Consider the following 16,144-nt stretch of genomic DNA (forward strand, 5'->3'; position numbering starts at 1 on the left):
AGCGGCAAAGAAAATGGATGGATGGATGGATGGAATGTGACCGGCGTGCATGGTGGGGTGACGCCCTAGATCCGTCTATTGACCAGCTGCCACTATCAAAAAGTATCCATCCATCCAGCCATCCATCCAGCCATCCATCCACTTTCAACAGCGCTTATCCTGATTAGGGTCATGGGGCGCTCGAGCCTATCCCACCTGACTTTGGGCAAAAGTTGGACCAACACCCTGAAATGATCACCAGTCAATCAAATGGCAAATATAGACACAGACAGCCATTCTCTCGCATATTCACACCATCACTGAGTTGGAACCAAACACATGGTACCTGCATGAAAGTCAGACAAGTGTACCACCATCAGTGAAGCCAAAAGTACAGAGGACACACATGCATACATACAACTTTGGTATATTTATGTATTCACATGTTCCACCACATGTTCAGTATTTTCCAGCACTGCAGCAGTTTTGTTGGGGCTCCTCTGTGTGAGTGGTTGGTTTGGAGTCAGAACTTTTGAAAATGTCTTTTTTTCTTGTTCTATTTTTGTTGTTGTTGTTGTTGGAGGGAGGTATTTTCTGTGAAAGTTTATAAGTGTTTGGATAAGTGTGTGCATCAGGAGTTTCGGCGTTGTTTCGCTTCCAGTTTCCACTGCTGGCCTCCTCGGCGGGGTGGGGCTGTTATTTTCTGTCTTGTCCTGAAACTAGTGATAAAAAAACAATAATGTCATTACTCTAGATCTTTGTGTGGAGACAGCAGCAGAAAAACAGATAGATGACTGCCTCCAACACTGAATGAATGAATATATTACTGGCTGGAATTTAATTTTTGCAACTCAAGGCCATTGCGAACACACGATGTCCATGCGATTAGTGGTAACCTTGACCTGTCCCTCACTCATGTCATGTCGGTAGACAAGTTAAACAAAAGTACTCACCCTTTAAAGACATCTGATGACGGACACTTGACGATTGAGTGGGAACAGGAAGATATTTGCATAGAGTGATATTGGTGATTATAGGGACTGCTCGGACAACTCGGTGCACGTAAAATGAACGAGTCCAAAATTGTACAATCTCAGGTGCTGAAATTTTGAAGTTCCACTTGATTTTGGTTCGGTAGACATTCATAGCACAACATGGCATAACTAATAGTGTACTTGTGATCATTTATTGTATATATCCGGAAATAGCTTCGTAAGTGTCACATGGATGGACAAATAAAAATATGAAATGTTACTTTTTTCCCCCTCTTTTTCTAATAATCTCATGAGAAAATTACATCCAAATAAAAATAATTGTATTCCATGGTTATTATAATAATGGAAAAACAGTGACATGGTAGCCTAAGAATTTTGCATAGCACATTATGAGTAAAGGACATTAGTTGGGCACGAAAAGGTTCAAACCGAATCTGATTTGTCAAATCAAACACTCACAGATTAGCAAGCAGTTCATTTCAATGCTTGTCCCATCACCACATTCAAGTTAAAATATCTTATCATCGAGGCCTCATGCAAACACAGAGTGGGAGTTTTTCAGTAAGAAGATTAGGTTAATAATTTAGTGAACTCTCAGAACTGCAGGGACAGATAGCAGGGCAACTGATTCATCATACACTTTTCGCTCATATATACATGTATATATTGTGCAGACAATTATAGGTAGTAAAGAAATATCTGTCCAAAGCACAATGTACTTTGACAGGATGGTGTATGTCTTTCGGGACTCAGAAGATATTTTGGGTGTTGTGGGGTAGTTTTCAGGTCATAATTACATTTACACAATACATTTGGCCTGGTTCAGTGGCCACACACACATATGATTCGTCCAAATCCAACAGTATGCTCATTGATCTGGGCCACTGTATTGTGTAATGCTTCACAAATTTCTCTGGGTAAAGTCAACAATTGGAGGATTAACACACACAGTTGACGGGTGAAATGTTCAATAGATAGCCAACATGCACACAGACACACATGCATTCACAGAATACTTTGGAATAGAACAACTCAGCCATATTAGATTCAGTACAATAGTTGCCAAGATACTGTATAATTCTATTGTATTACAATATTCATCCATCCATAGATTTTCTATAGTGCCTATCTGTTTAGAGCTGTGGGGGTTGTTGGGGTGGGGGTGGGGTAGGCGGGGTTTTTTAGGACTTTGGGGAAAAGGCAAACGACATCCTGAACTGGTCGCTGGTCAATCATAGGGCACATATGGAGACTTGAAAATAATATCTGGTAATTTCTCGTATATAATATGCATTTCCCTCCCTCCCCGCCAAAAAATGTCAAAAGCCAATGGTCTGCATTATACATAGGAATAGGAGAAAATGAAAGAAACCTTTCAATCTATAAATGTATACTGCCTCTAGAGGTTATCAAAGAGATGTACAGGTTCTTTCCAGTATTCCTTACCTCAAGGTTATTAAAAAGGTGTAGCCTACACTTTAATTCCAAAATGACATGGGGGGACATATGACAGCATATATTTTATGTACAATTGTGCTCATAAGTTTGCATACTTGTAAGCCGTATCTTATTAAAAGTATGTGAACATACTTCAAGCCCTCCTTTGAATGGACTGCCAAAAATGTCCTCTCCCGAGGACTGGTGATGATGACCAACAATCTTTCGTTATTTTGTTATTTTTTTTTCCTTCTTCAATATCCATTGACACGATCTGTCATTGTTGTCATCACCATGGTACTGGGTGTATTGGGTCGAGTTGCCCGGTGAGACGTTTTCTGGTTCCACCTGCCCATCAGTGTTTCATTTGACAAGATAACGCTAACTGATCATAAAAGATAGGATATGGGATAAATGTTTGTGTGTGTGTGGGGGGGGGGGTATTTTTAAAGACATTTTAAAGCACCTAATTGTACGAAATTTACCTAGTTTTTAAAACCTTGCATCTTTTGAAAAGACAACCATCTGAGGGTCATCTGATACCAGATACTTCATCTGACCATGGCCATATTTAACCATTCCAATGTTTAGTCAATATCCTGACCAGGAATCAGTTACTTTGTATTACCTCTTTAACAGGGCAAAACCCTCATATGACTCCAGGACAGTATGGGCACAGCCCTGCGACAAAATCTATAAACTGTGTTGGAGGACACAAGTTAATGTGTGGTTATATTTAAACGACTGAGGAATGCGCTGATTGTTGACCTTGGCCAAATGAAAGCCATTATCCCCCTTTGCCCCCTCCACTGAGCTGATAAATTAATGAGAGAAAACACTGTTTACATCGATAGTAGTGTCGCCACCAGCCACAAAGGCGGAGGTGGGGAGGCAATGGGTGGGGGTCGAGGAGGAAATACAGAGATCGAAAAGGAGAGAGACAAATAGTGGTATGTATGATATAATAATAATAATAATAATAATAAGAAGAAGAAGAAGAAGAAGAAGAATGTATAGTGAGACAGACACAAGAAGGAAGGTAAAATCAAAGAGCGAGTGGTGTGCCTTCTCGGAACTGGGTTGGGTAGACCTCTGATTAAAAAGAATAGACATCTAAGTAGTGGTTCTTAAAGTGGGGTCTTCAGAACAAAAGATGCAACTTAGGGGATCACAAAATTATTTGCAATAAATTATTTGTGTGTGAATCATTTCCTGTCGTAGGTATCTAAAATGTGCGCCGTTCCCTCTCGTGTCCACACCTTCATCCCTTGACGGGGTTTTGTGATACATGTAGACTTGACCATTATCAACAAGGAGTTGACTCAGCCAGCTAAGCGTTTATAATATTAGTTGTTTCCACAGAGCAGGCCTGTGTGTATTGTTGTACTCTCTATTTGTTTGTGTTACTCCTCCATTTGTGTCAAAGTAGCATTTGATGGAAGACTTAGAATCACAGCAAAGATGATAATTTCTGTATTATACGTATTCCTTATTATATGCTAGTATTAGGGTAGTAAAATTAAGGATAACAAATCCATGTGATTTGGTTGAACATTTTGATGGTTAAATACATAGTGCATAATTCTTTTTTGTCTTTTGGATGTCAGTTTTACAGTAAACTTTAATTAGGAATGAAAAATAAAAAGCCTGAAGCAAACAGCCTTTTATTAGGGAGGGCCGAATAGGACAATACACTACATACTGAATATATATGAATTAGTGTGCCAATAAAAAAAAGCTATTTTTTATCCATCACCTCCTCCTCCCTTTTAAAAGATCTGATATGACAAATCATAAAGCTGACATTCATATATACATGCAGGAATAGCACATAGCTCAGGTTAAAAGTTTGCAACATTTTGATAAATCACAACTTTTGCAACATATGAATGGATATCATGTCTTTGGCAAAGTAGAGCTTCATGGACTCTGTGAACAATTTGTGCTTGCAATTATTTTTTGCGTGGTCCAAATAAAAAAATTAAAAAACAAAAGTATGGCATCAACACAGGTTTTGGTGTACATTTAAACAATCTCCAGTCAACAAAAGAACTTCAGTGGAGAAAAAGTGATGTCAGCACCATACCCTTGACAATGGATGTATTTCAATGGGGGGAAATTGACCAAAATTGTTTCTTGGTTAGGGGCATCAAGAGTGTTGTATATGCTGGGCAGCATCACACCATTGGTTCTATTTACAAAAAGAAACCAAAAAAACCCCAACAATGAAACACTTGAGTTCATCCTCCAGATGATCACGAACTGAAGTCCAGTGTCATACATCATTTAGTATGAAGTATGCATGATGATATTTTGACGTAAGGTTTTTTAGATGCACAACAGATTTTATGCACAACCATCAATATGTCACATAGGTTGACAGTGAAAGGGAAAATAGCTTCCAGAGTATATTACTAATGACCGAACACCCATCAGATCTTAATGCAGACAGGTGCGCAACAAAGCCATGGCAGTCTGGGATCATGATTCATGTTTTAATCTCCTCCAGCAGAGAAAATGCAGGTTAAATTTTTTGTGAGTTGAATTGTGTTGAAACTGAGCAAACATTGTATCATGTACTCCAAAAGCTAGCACACAGGTCCAGGTGACTTTCTGAGGACTTGTAATGATGACAAATGTGTGTTCCGTGAAGGACACTGAGTCACACATTGCTATTTCCGCTACTATTAACATCCCATTAATGATCGACTCTGGATTGCTGTCTATTTTTAGCTAAATAAAGTTGTACATCTGTAATTCATGACGGACTGTACTTGTTGAATCATAAATTAATTGACTCCTCCGTACAGGGCGCTTAACCACGCCTCCTGAAGTTACGTCACCCCACGTGTGCTAACCTCAGACAAACAATTAGCAAAAATGGCGGCGCAGGAAGAAAAGACTAGAGCGAAATTGTCCGATTTACCAGCTGATTTCTCACTCACATTCTTAGCGAATAGTGAAATATTGTTGAAAAGCAGACAGCAGGGCTTCAAGTATTTCAGCGAGGGGTATTTCAATGGTATTTCCATGCATCTCGACGGAGAAACCATTGATATTAGCGCGAGATCTTTCCGGGGTCAGAGGAAGACCGAGAAGTCACATAATATAATATATTATAATCCAAAGACGAATTTGTCATTGACAGTTTCCTATTTTCGTGTTACCTATCACACTTGTCTGCAGAATCTGTATGTGTATCTGTATAGCCTTTTGTGAACCACCTTATGAAGGAAAAGAAGAAGGCGAGGCCTGATTTACGAGTTGTTTCTCTCGTTTTCTTTGTGTAACGTCACGCGCTCCCCTCAATAATTATTCTTGAATTAGTGCTGAACCTACGTAAGTCCCGACCGAGTACAACAATCACTACTTTATAGTGTCCTCAAACATCCTTCGTTCAGTCTTGGTGTCTCGTGCACGTCGAAGGCTTTTAGGACTCGCTACTCCGGTTTAGCTTAGTTCGTGAGCCGCCGACCAGAGACAGGTTTGTGCAGTCAGATCATCGCAAAATATCGCTCAACACAGATCAAGTGTGTCAATCATTCACACGTAGCTATGTTATGCAAGCGAAGAACTGCAAATTCATTTATATGAGACATGTATTGAAAATCAAATATAGGGCATACCTTCATGCAAACAAAGTCCAGTTTAGCTTAGCTCGGGAGTGCCGAACAGAGACACGTTTGTGCAGTCAGATCATCGCAAAATATCGCTCAACACAGATCAAGTGTGTCAATCATTCACACGTAGCTATGTCATGCAAGCGAAGAACTGCTAATTCATTCATATGAGACATGTATTGAAAATCAAAGATAGGGCTTACCTTCGTGCAAACATATCTGTTCCGGTTGATGGATTCAGTTCATCATGCGGTCTTCCACAAAGTTCGATCCATCGAAGAAATTTTTCGTACTCGGTCTTCGGTTTTGGAAAGGGTACGAAATGAACTCCACCAACTAGCCTTTCAGAATACCTGTCGTCACTATTACAAAGTTCGTGACTACATCTCTTAACCATATCTATTGTTAAGGAACCCAAATATGCGATAAAACGCTAACAAAAGCTATACTGGACCATGCAATGTTGTCTGAGGGAACGGCAGGTGCAAAAAGGGGCGTGGTTTATGCAGATCTCTGGCCTCTGATTGGTCAGCGACGCGGATGACACAATTTCTATGGAGGGGTCAATTGTGGCTGATCACAACCTTTGGTTAATTATCACTGATCACATTCAAGGCTGATTACCTCTAGATCTGTTCAATGAGAAATCACTTTAACAGACCTAAAAAAGCTGCAACAAAATGACCGATCAGCTTCTTCTTTTCCTTTCGGCTTGTCCCGATTAGGGGTCACCACAGCGTGTCATCTTTTCCCATTTAAGCCTATCTCATGCATATTCCTCACTAACACCCACAGTCTTCATGTCCTCCTTCACCACGTCCATCAACTTTTTCTTTAGTCTTCCTCTCGCTCCTTTGCCTGACAGCTCCATCCCCAGCACCCTTCTACCAATATACTCACTCTCTCGCCTCTGGACATGTCCAAACCATCGAAGTCTGCTCTCTCGAATCTTGTCTCCAAAACATCCAACTTTGGCTGTCCCTCTAATGAGCTCATTTCTAATCCTATCAAACCTGGTCACTCCGAGCGAGAACCTCAACATCTTCATTTCTGCTACCTCAAGTTGTGCTACCTGTTTCTTCCTCAGTGCCACCATCTCTAATCCGTACATCATGGCCGGCCTCACCACTGTTTTATAGATTTTGCCCTTCATCCTAGTGGAGACTATTCTGTCAAATAGAACACCAGACACCTTTTGCCAACTGTTCCACCCCGCTTGAACACGTTTCATCACTTCCTTACGACACTCTCCATTGCTCTGTATTGTTGAAGAAATCAAATAATTGACATTCATCTTTCTCGAAAGTGTTACAAAAACATTTCTAAAGCATAAGGATTCCAGCAAACCATAGGGAGGGCCATTATCGTCACATTCAGAAAACACAAAACTGTAATGAAGCTTCCCAGGAGTGGCTGGCCTACAAAAATTAACCCATGTGCATGGCGATGACTGTTCTCAGGAGGCCACAAACCAACTCAGGACAACTTCTAAAGAACTGCAGGCCTCTCTTGTTTCAGTTCAGGTCAGGGTTCATGACACACCAAGAGGGAAGAGACTGGGCAAAAATAGTATGCACTGCAGAGTTCCAAGGCCAAAACCACTGCTGACAAAAAAAAGAGAAGAACATAAAGGCTCATCTTACTTTGCAACAAAAAACAAGCAAACAAAAAACATCTATATGATTCGCAAGAATTTTGGGAGAGTATTAAATGTACTAAAGAGATGAAAGTTGCACATATTGGAAGTTATATGTATATTGTGTATGTTTGTAGATGTATATTACATCAGATGTATTATGTAGGACTAGATGTTAATATCCCTCTATTCGTGTATATTTTGGCTTCGATGACACTCTGTGGGATGTTCAATTAAATTATGGCACCCCACGGGTTATCAAGTGGGCTCGACCAGCAGCAACAGCAGCCGCCGCCTCTTGCCCATTCTCGCCGATGCTCGACCAGCAGCAGCAGCCACCGACCCTCGGCCATGCCTTGCCAGTGTGTGACCAGAAGCAACAGCAGCTGTCTTTCGTCCATGCCTCGACGGTGATTCGCGCAAAGCTGTCCCTCGTTCTTGTTTCGATCCTCTCCGCTATTGGGAGACTCCTCATGGATGTCCGGCTGAGTGGTCCCATAAGGACCCGTGTTCTTGATGTCCTCGCTGGCCTCCTGAAACGTTCAGCCAAGCAACTTACTTTGGGTGGCCGGGAAGTCCACTGGACCAAGCAGGGTGTGGGTCTGTTCCCTCCTCAGGGCCTTATTCCACCCACCCTTGATTGGTGTTTTTTTTGTCATGTCTGGGACGTGCGCCTTGGACTGGGGGATATTTTCAGAGGGAGGCGTGGTCATCCCACTGCCGTGAGAGCAGCTCCTCACCTGCACCTCATTGAGGATAATAATGTCAAGTATTTAATCTTCATGTTTCGGATCATTAGTTGCCAGTTGGTTGTATGAGACTGCATGAATCCAAGATCATAATTAGTGAATTAGAGATAATTAGCAAACCAGGATGTTTTTTTCTCAATCTCCTTTAGCTGCTCGGCGAGTGTTAGCAGGGCTGCATTCATGCTAGCTTGGGGCAGAATGGAAACACCTATGAGAATGAAAGAGGCGAATTCATGAGGCGACTATAACGGCTTACAGTAGAGGGGGGCTATAATTCTACAAAATGCTGGGAATAAATTCAAATTAACCACATACCCATAAAAACTACATTTTTCAACATCATTTTTCATTTAGAGTTGGCTTCTCTTGGCTAAGGGCATATATGTGAAAACCACAGATATGCGCATTTTTATAAAAAACACACTGAGAAAGTTTGTTATCAATATCATGTAGACCATTATGTGGCCAAACTGAATGCATGCAATTACTCATTTGACTAGTGAAGGTCTACAAGATTTAAAGGAAAACTTGCTACTTGATTGACCATTTACAATACCAAGTTACCGTTTGACCACTACCAAAACCATAATTCTCCAAGTATAATTTTTGCATTGATGTAAGTCACACGTGACTGTGTTTAACCGCGCTGTCTAAACATTTTGTCGATTCCATGAACAAGCTACCATATTTTTGGCAATTAAGTTCAACCGAGATGAAACAGCTGGACAAATCTTTTGTGATAGTCACACAACACTTGGATTTTATCGTGGTATGTCCAAAGGTGTCAACAGTATTCAGGATAAGATGGGAATGCAAAATCTATTCAATGGTTTCCTTTTAGACCTGGATATTGACCAAAGAAAAGATATAGTCACCATGACAACTGTCTCCTGGGCACTGAATCTCTTTGGACCAGACAACATTCAAAAACCATGGAACTACTATAAGGATTTCAAAGTCTTCATGCAGCAGAAAGCCAAGCCAACTGTCACGTCCCATCGCAACGAGAGGTAGGACCCAAATGCAGGAACTCGGAAGACGCAAGGTAGTTCAAGAAGAGACACGTTTATTGTATGCAGAGATCGGGGATCGAGCAGGCAGTCCGGTGCAGCAGCGGTAGTTGTGACGTCGGGCGAAGAGAACAGATGAGCGGACAGGCAGGAGTCGGTACACGGGGAAACAATCAACGCAGGCAGAAGTATCAAGGAGTCAGGCTTACAAGGTTGGTCTGAGAACGGACGAAGGTCGGTCCACACAGGATCAATCAGGAATACGAGAGTGCTGGAACGGGACATAAAGCTCAACGAACTGGCGGAGGACCAGTCGTCACCGGGTCCTATATATACGGGGGATGATCAGGCCGCATGAGGCACAGGTGTGTGCCTCCCAATCAGCGCAGCCGCACAGCTCGTGCTGAAGCGGCAGGATCATGACAGTACCCCCCCCCCCCCAAAGGCACGGCTCCCAGACGTGCCTAAACGAAAAAAAGCAGACACCAATTAACACAGGCAGGGGTGGGCGGAAGGGGGTCCGGAGGAGGGCACGCCCCCCCGAACCCCAGACTGGTGGCCATCCAGGCCACCAAACACGAGGCGTCCGGGCGGACAGGTCAGGAGGACGACCCGGACGCCAAGCACCAGGGTCCCCACGGGGCGATTCGGGCAGACGACCTCTGTGAGGAACCAAACGGCGAGGCAGGAACCAGAACGAGGCAGGCCACTGCTCCAGACGAGAACCTCCCACGCCGTCGTTGCAAGACGACCAGGGATTGGTCGCCAACGAGGCCAGGTCCTGAAGCGGCTGGGCGAACTCAGGAGTGAAGAAGATGATGGAGAGCAGGACCAGAGCCATGACCGCCACCCCGAAGTCTCTCCAGCTCCTGGGTGGGTCCATAGAACTCCCCAGCTCCTGCTGGACAGGGACGTGAGAAGGCGGCGGCGACGCCATCGCCCCCTCCTGGACAGCAACGTGAGAAGGCGGCGGCGGCGCCATCACCGCCCCCTCCTCGACAGCAACGTGAGAAGGCGGCGGCAGTACCGCCCCCTCCTGGACAGCAACGTGAGAAGGCGGCGCCAGTACCGCCCCCTCCTGGACAGCAACGTGAGAAGGCGGCGCCAGTACCGCCCCCTCCTGGACAGCAACTTGAGAAGGCGGCGCCAGTACCGCCCCCTCCTGGACAGCAACTTGAGAAGGCGGCGCCATCGCCGCCCCCTCCCGGACAGCAACTTGAGAAGGCGGCGCCAGTACCGCCGCCTCCTGGACAGGAACGTGAGAAGGCGGCAGCAGCATCACCAACTCCACCTCCTCCTGGACGGGAGCGTGAGGCGGCTGGGGAACTGTTGCCACCTCCTGGACAGGAACGTGAGGGCGTGCCCGTCGCCGACAGAGCAGGAACGGGGAGCGACCGCGGGCCGGTCGCCGACAGAGCAGGAGTGTGGAGCGTCCGCGGGCCAGTCGCCACTGCCACTCCAGAGCACGGACGAGAAGCGGCTGTGGAGACGTCGCCACCTCCTGGACAGCAACGTGAGGCGGGGTCGGGTCGGTCCCCACTGCCACATGAGCTTGCACTGCATCCGTTGAAACGGCAACGTGGGCGTGGCGCAGTGGCGAATCCGTTTCCAGGGCAACGTGAACCTGAGTAGGCGGAGAGTCAGTCGAAACTGACACGTGGGCGTGTCTCGGGAGCGGGTCAGTTCCGACTGCCGCGTGAGCTCTGCTCAGAACCGCCAACACTGCGACGTGCACTTGAGGTGGCGAGTCTGTTCCCACTGTGGCGTGCACTTGACAAGGGGGCGGGTCGGTCTCCACGGCAACGTGAACCTGAGTCAGCAGCGAGTCCGTCGCCGTTGCGACGTCAGCGTAGCTCGGCTGGATCGCCAATCCTTGCCGGACCTGGGCCGTGAGAGCAGCCAGTTCGGCGCTCTGCCTCTCTAACTGTGCCCGCATTTCGCGACAGAACGCCTCGTGATTTGGTGGCACCTCCTCCCTCTGGGCTGGAAGCCTCGCCACCAGCTGCGGGTCTGCCGGTCTCACCGTTGCCGGCGAGGAGTGGGAGGACGGCGTCTTCGTTGCCGCGCAGCGAGAGACACCAGGGAGCGCCCGGCCGGGGCGTCTCCTCTGGCCGCCACGCGGAGGTCCTGGGTAGATGGCCAAGCGGGTTCCCTCGTACCGATAGGTGCACTTGGATCTACCGGGCGAAGTCACTCGGGTGCTGGAAACGCGGGAAGGCGGGGCAAACTGACTGGGATCAAAAGCCGGGCAAAGAGACTCAAAATCAAAGTCGTCGGAGTCGTACTCAGGCAGCCCGGCATACAAATCACGGTCCTCCTCATATTCCGAAAAGTCAGAGTCCAGAAGAATATGAGGAGCCGGACGGGTCGTGTTCGGGACGTATTCGTACTTCGCTGGCGGAGGGTAAGACACGGAATCGGAGGACATCAGGGAGCCTACCCGGATCGGACAGGCTTGGTCCTCCGGCTGACGGTCTACTTTGCGTCGGTCCCAGCGACGCTGGGTCTTTCCTGCTGGGTCCTGTGATGGCCAGTTCGTTCTGTCACGTCCCATCGGAACGAGAGGTAGGACCCAAATGCAGGAACTCGGAAGACGCAAGGTAGTTCAAGAAGAGACACGTTTATTGTATGCAGAGGTCGGGGATCGAGCAGGCAGTCCGGTGCAGCAGCGGTAGTTGTGACGTCGGGCGAAGAGAACAGATGAGCGGACAGGCAGGAGTCGGTACACGGGGAAACAATCAACGCAGGCAGAAGTATCAAGGAGTCAGGCTTACAAGGTTGGTCTGAGAACGGACGAAGGTCGGTACACACAGGATCAATCAGGAATACGAGAGTGCTGGAACGGGACATAAAGCTCAACGAACTGGCGGAGGACCAGTCGTCACCGGGTCCTATATATACAGGGGATGATCAGGCCGCATGAGGCACAGGTGTGTGCCTCCCAATCAGCGCAGCCGCACAGCTCGTGCTGAAGCGGCAGGATCATGACACCAACTCATTATTTCTAATGAAGGATGCCCGTTTTGGTGCGCTTTCAAACTCATGTGCTATCATGCGCCATCACTGGGATGATTTCAGGAGCTTCCTGAGTAGCCATGAGTACATTACCAACAAGCTAGCCTGCCTTGTTCGAGATGCGTTAGCTCTTGAATATGTGAAAGTGGTTATTGCTGTTGTTGCTGCCTTTGGCTTGCACCTTGTTGCTCCATTTCATGCAAAGACTATTTCAAGCAAAGCAACACATACAAGCCATGCAGAATTCTTTGCATCACTCCACAGTGATCTCCAGAACACAGAAGTTGATGAAGAATTCTTCTGTTTCCAGCAACCTACTTTCAGTGGAATTTGTCAGATTCTCTTTGATGCAGTCAAGGCAAACTACAATCTTGATGTAGTCGAATCTGTCAAAGAGATGGCAACTACACATGCCAAAGAATGTGTATCTTTGGCAAACAGAATTCTTCCCAAAATGGCTGATGTAGAACATCCAGTGTTTGAACAGGTCCAGAATATCGACAAGGCTCCTGTTCACAACTTGCAGTTGGAAAGACAGTGTGGAGCTCCAGATCAGCGACTAAAGAAGAAGCCTAGTTTGAACACTGTATCTTGTGGCAATATACTAAAGCTGACTAAAGACTTGCGCCAAAAAGATGCCTCAAGTGAGTTCCGTAAAATGGGCCCAGTGGTCAAGATTATGGATAATATTACTGCAGACCGGAACACACGCCAGCAGGATCTTAGAGCTGCTGGGCTTAGTAAGAAGGAAGCGAATCTGCTTCACGTTGAGAACAGAAAACTAAATATTTTGGACAGACTGAAGGACCAAGGGAGACCATTCACAGCAGCAGAACATGTTGATGAGTACCTTCAGAATAAAGCAGATGACCTAAAGACAAAGAGAATGAAAGACGAAGTAACATATGCCAGAGATACCTCAGTGTCACTACCCAGAACAAGCCATGTCTTTGGGATGTTCAACACTGAAGGTCGAAAGTGGAAGATGCTGACTCCTGAACTGTTTCGTAACAATCTTAAGGTTCTGTTAGGCAAGACCAAGGACAGATCTACAATTACACTGTCAGACTTTTGTTTGGCCATGGAGCAACTTCCCTGACACTATATCCAATAGCTGACTAGACATGTGTCAGACATACAAGGAGGCATACTGCATATTTCTGCAAAATAACGATTTTAAGGATATAGTCATATATTTCATAAAATGAAAGTAGCCACAAGAAGCAAAATCACAGAGAGAAATAACATTTAGATATCTTCTTTATTTCTTTATTTAAACTCATTCCCAGGTGTTTTTCCTCCAAAAAGGCATTTATAGCCTCCCCCTACTTACAGTTCAAGAATAACGACTCCAAAAGCTGGCTGCGTGGGAGCTGAACTGTGTAACATCCGTGCACCATCTCTCATTGATGTAGAAACATTTTCCACCACCTTTCAATTTAGCTCCATGATGCGGTCCGCGCGATATAGGTGGAAGGTGGGTTGCTTAACGGCTCTGTCCGAGCGCGTTCACAAAACCAAGTCTCCATGGAGAACAGGGAAAAACATCCAGTCTTTGCAGGTCTTGAGTAGAAGTTCAAGTAAATTCCATTTGTTGGGTAGGGGGCATAGTTTTGCGAGATACTAATGTAAATAATACCAGGGAACATGTGCCAAAGACAACCACACTGGTAGGCGCCATCTTGAATCTTGATTATTCTGTTGGGAACCATAAAACCTCTTGTAATGTGACATTTACCAATGACACCAAATTAAAAGTCTCGCATATTTGATTTTTTTGGGATATCATCCATGCAGTGTGACATATGAGCACAAACTCTCCAACAGTGCACCTCAACATTGACCTATTAGCTTGACTATTGTGACTGGTACTTTGCCCCCTGTGCTTGTCGTTGTCAACATACTTGCACGTCATAGTCAACATCTATTCATGCGCGCAAACCAATGTAAACCAAAGCTTTAAACCATGATTTGACAGAACACTGGGATGTTTATTTACACCTGTTAGTCCTAGCACTAGCTTGCTGGGATACATAATGTTTTGTTCCCTGCTAGCAAGCTTTATGATATTAAAAATAGGTGGACATACCTAAAAGCAGTCCTTGAATGAATGTCTTTCCCAGGAGCTTGTTCTCTGCCACCACATACACACGATATATGGGCGCGGTGCATAGTCGTTGTTGTCAATATGGTAATAAATGTATCCAGTCACATTAAATGCTGACACCTTTTCTGCTTCCGCCTCTCCGACAGTGTTTAATTTAAATGAATAAAGCTCAGTGATCATAAAAGACAAGATACGGTGCTATCAGAATGCTGGCCGTGTAGTGTTGCCACTATCTGACCAAGATACGGCAAGATTTTATGCCAGTAGTCTGACTTAGTGCAATTGGGAAAGACCATCTTGGGAAAGACCATCCTGTGGATTCAGGCATTTCACAAAACAAAAGCCCCATTAATGTCCCTTCAAAGAACACTGAGTTGAATACTTACCTCAGGAAACATAAATAATCATTGACCTTTATTTAACCTACGATGCAACGGTGAAAAACTATGCCAAAACCCAAATAAAATCTGGTGCAGCAGCATACAAACAAGGTAATTTAAAAGAATGGAAAACATCAGAGGGTGTGCAAGGGGACTTAGTAACTGAGACCCATTCCTGCTGCAACTAAGGAGATGTCACTCACTGACTCATGGATGCAATCATGTGTACTATTTACTTTTCAATTAGGCCATATCCAAATGGAAGATAGGGAGGTTTTAAAAGTATTCACATGCTAGTTAAAGGTGTACAGGATTTTCTGCCTCACTTTCCAATTTAGTTAGAGTCCATTTGTACAATTAGCTGTTCAAACAACACCCTCTAGTAGAGTGCACATAATGATAATAAATCTTATGGACTTGCAAATATCTAGGAAAAAAAGTTGTATAGGGTCACAAGATGTGGCATTTTAGCAATCTAACATTATAGCGTATGGTGATATACTGTATCTGCGTAATTATGGAGTTGATCAACATTCACATACTATTGAAATATTTAAATTTTCAATGTATCTAAAACATACTATTCTGTCTGCAGCAATGGGAGAAGAATCACACAGATCTATCTATCTATCTATCTATCTATCTATCTATCTATCTATCTATCTATCTATCTATCTATCTATCTATCTATCTATCTATCTATCTATCTATCTATCTATCTATCTATCTATCTATCTATCTATCTATCTATCTATCTATCTATCTATCTATCTATCTATCTATCTATCTGAGCTGCTCATCCTCACAAGGGTCATGGGAGTGCTGGAGCCTATGCCAGTTATCTTCAGAGAGGAGGCAAGGGTACACCCTGATCTGGAGAGAATCGCAGGGCAAATATAAACAAACAACCATTCGCACTCACATTCAGACCTATGGATAATGTAGAGTCTTCGATTAACCTACCATTCATGTTTTTGGGATGTGGCAGGAAACCAGAGTGCATGGAGAAAACTCATGCAGGCAAAGCCGGGACACTCTAACCAGTCAATGACTTAACTTGATTTGAATCCAATTGAAAATCTATGGAAAGTACTGAAACTCAAGGTCCAAGCCCATAGAATTGTCATGGTTTGAAAACTGTATGGCGGAATGGGCCAAAGTCACACAAGAGTAATGCATGCGTAAGCAATCCATACAGGAGGCATCTTGAAGCTGT

General features: G+C 44.7%; 1 long non-coding RNA gene across 2 annotated transcripts in view; it reads right to left on the reverse strand.

The window, feature by feature from the left end:
- Nucleotides 1–465: 465 nt before the first annotated feature.
- LOC133495270 (uncharacterized) overlaps nt 466–16,144 on the reverse strand; it is a 35,377-nt gene continuing 19,698 nt past the window's right edge. For both annotated transcript variants that reach the window (XR_009793528.1, XR_009793530.1), the window contains exon 4: nt 466–698. This is a non-coding gene — a long non-coding RNA (uncharacterized LOC133495270). The remainder of the gene's footprint in view (nt 699–16,144) is intronic.

The sequence above is a fragment of the Syngnathoides biaculeatus genome, chromosome 22 (assembly GCF_019802595.1).
Source record: "Syngnathoides biaculeatus isolate LvHL_M chromosome 22, ASM1980259v1, whole genome shotgun sequence".
NCBI classification, from domain to species: Eukaryota; Metazoa; Chordata; class Actinopteri; order Syngnathiformes; family Syngnathidae; genus Syngnathoides; species Syngnathoides biaculeatus.